We start from the raw sequence: 3,287 nt of genomic DNA on the forward strand, positions 1-3,287 counted from the left end.
TGGGACTTTTCAGGATGCCTCTGCTGGAGAGAAGCAGTGATGTTTTACAGATCCAGCAGTTAACCAAAATAGCCACTCACAGCTGAAAGCACATTCATTAATACCATTGATCACTGGATTCCCACATTACTCTGTATTTAATATTAATATTTTATGGATGCATGTATATATGACCCATGTCACACTCAACAATTTTTATTTATGGTCTTTTATTTTCAATGCCTTGATGGTGCTTTTAATGAATGCACAAGTAAACTCAGGACTCTAGGAAATCAGTACACAATTGTAATTCTTATTCCCCTCGGTGGTGTGCGGGAAATTTGCTCTTTGCCACTGGCACACTCCAAGCCTGCCAAGGTCCACTGAACGCCTCAGGACACTCATTTGACCTCGCAGGGGCACTCTGACACTGCCACTCTGTCTGCCGGTCACGCCATGCAAACAGGCGATTCACTGCCACCTCCTGGCAAACTGCGACCCGCAGCTCCTGAACCAAACAAAGACTGACACAGCTGACACCAGAGCCATTAGAGAGGAATCGCACTTCAACCTACATCACTTCAACAGTGGTGCCAAAAGGAGCACCCTAAATCCTGCAAGGATGCCACAGACTCTCCATCCCTTTCTCTACCTCCCAAAATTCACCAGCATCTGGACAGAACTTCAGGCTTGCTCCTGCAAGAGGAGAGCTCCCAGCAGCCACAGGAACCTGGTGAGAAGAGCAGCTCACATGAGGGAACCATGTCCACACCATGACACACAACAGAAGCTGTGGTACCCAACCAGCACCCAGGCTTAGAGCTTTTCTCTTGGAAAAAGTAACAGAAGACTCGGAAAACCCTGAAACGGGAATTGTGTTAAACCCAGTTGCTATAACGAATCTTATTCATTTACCTACAGCAAAACAGTGTTTTCCTGACACTTCAGGGGAAACCAGAACCTGAAAAATTCACATTAACTCTTATACAGAATCTGATGTGCTTGCCCCAAAGGAAATACAACACTTTCCAGGTCATTTCCAGAGAAAAGGACTGAAAAAAATTCTTAAGTTAAACTGCCTTAATAATATAGGATCATTGAGAGTACACATAAAAGCTGGTTTGCTTTAGGCAAAGAGAATGAAGTTGAGAAAAGAACCACTGATTCAATTACCTCACAAAATTAAACCAGTAGCCACCCAGGTGGCATTTCAGCATTGCTGTAAAGCCATTATCACACTCTTGCAATTGACACTAGACCAATTCATATTATCAAACTGAATATTGAATATCATAATACAAACACATACAGTCCTGCTCTGATTCACATCTACCTTTACAGACACTGTGCAGATGTTTCTGCTCCTTGTGTTCAGCAGCAGGGTTGCACTCCCTCTGCTCTATTTCACTTTCCCATTCCTTTGCCCTGGGACTCTTCCCAAGGAAAGTGCTACTTTTTAAAGTATTCCATTTACACAGCCAGGAACAAGAATATTGAAGTGAACTCTTAGTTGCATTCCTGCCTGCAAAATTCACACCCAATATTCAGTTTTGAAATCCACCCCAGGTTCCCCTTGGTAGCTTTAAGTGCTCCAGGAACATGAGTGCAGTAAAGCTCATTGCTGACACGAACATGCTTTTCTCCTCTCCTCACACCATGATTACACAGCAGATTTTAGAAGGTGCTGTACAGATGAAAAACTTATTCTGCGATGCCATCATTACAGATGGCACATTATAGACACACATTATATACCAACCATGCCAGTAGCAGCTGCCACTTGACTGATTAAGACTTTCCAGACAGATTTGTCTAGCAGCCCTGATGAAAATTCCAGATTTTCTCAATTCCTTCAAGGTATTAAGGAAACACTTGGAAAAATTAGATTCAACACATACTTCCTCACGTTCATGCATCTTAACTGAGTAGAAAAACCAACCATCCCCAGTTTTTCCAAGGCATACTGACAAAATACCCTACATGAGCTACATGATGAGCATGTGGAAACACTTGTTATTATCACAGCCATGACACTTTGAAGGGATTCACTTTCTTCAAACATTTTAAAGCCTCAATATTTTTGCTGTTTCTGGTAATTATTGGATCTTCCATCCAGTAATTATTGGATCCACCATCTTCCATAGTGGATTCCACCCACTGTGGAATTAGCAGAGAGAAAGGATCTCCATCTGCCCTTAAAGTTACATTATTGGTGACAAGCTGTTGTTAGGATGTGTTTTTAGTATTTGGCTTTGTTGATTGACAACTTGCAACCACTACAGAGTAAAGTCAAAATGCACTACCTCAATTCCACAGTGACCCTCTTCAAACAGGAGATAACTAAAATTTAGTGCAGGTTTAGCTGAGGTCCTGGCATTCTGTTTCACTAAAGATTTATTCTCTTAGCATTTCAAATCTGAATCTGAAGTCCTCCTACAACCTTTTCAAGAAACACTCTCCACAAATAATTAGTATATTAAGTTGTTTGCATTTACTGACAGACCATAAATAGATAAAAGTCTGGTCAGTTCTGCCTTTTAAGTTGGTCTGAGTTTGCCTCCTTTCATTCTGACAGCAGCAGAACCAAACAAGGTGTATGTACAATCAAACCAGCAGCAGAACATGTGGAATGAGTAAGCATGGAAATTTTTTGCCAGTTTTAAACCCACATTTCTACCACCCCTCATCTTCTCCTCCCCTTACCTGAACTCGCTCACAAATTGGTGGTGGAATGCAGGAACTCAATAGCACGCTGGGAATGGTGGTTTCAAAGTCAACTCTGTTGCTATTCTCAAATCCTGTAATTTCTTCACTGAAAAACCTTGAGGAAAACTCTGGAATCAATCAAGCAGGATGTTTTAAGAGCCAGGTGTGCCAATTATACTTTAAAAGCTTAAACAAGTTATAGCAGCTGCTTAATGCTTGTATTTATTCATACCCAGTATGGAATTAGGTACTTACAAAGCAAGACCTTTGAAGCTACTGAGTGTTGCTACTTACACTCAGGAGTATATTGAGTGCTACTGATTTGAGGCCTAGATGGAAATGTCTCTCTGTAATCAGATGCAATACAACCAGAGGCAATAACAGTTACAGTTCCCAGTTGGTCCTCAAATCAATATTTAACATAGCTTAGTCTCAAAATGTATGTTTAAAGTAACAGTTCAGTCCCTAATGTATGTTCAAGGATGAAGTACTGACACCTTGCAATTCAATAAATGACTTTATGACACAAGAAAGAAAACTTCTGTGTAAGCCTAACACCATCACAGATACTGCTTAAGAAAAAATATAAGGTCAATTAGAAC

Source organism: Agelaius tricolor, unplaced genomic scaffold (genome assembly GCF_023055355.1).
Source record: "Agelaius tricolor isolate 1412-34295 unplaced genomic scaffold, bAgeTri1.0.p SCAF_5, whole genome shotgun sequence".
NCBI lineage: Eukaryota > Metazoa > Chordata > Aves > Passeriformes > Icteridae > Agelaius > Agelaius tricolor.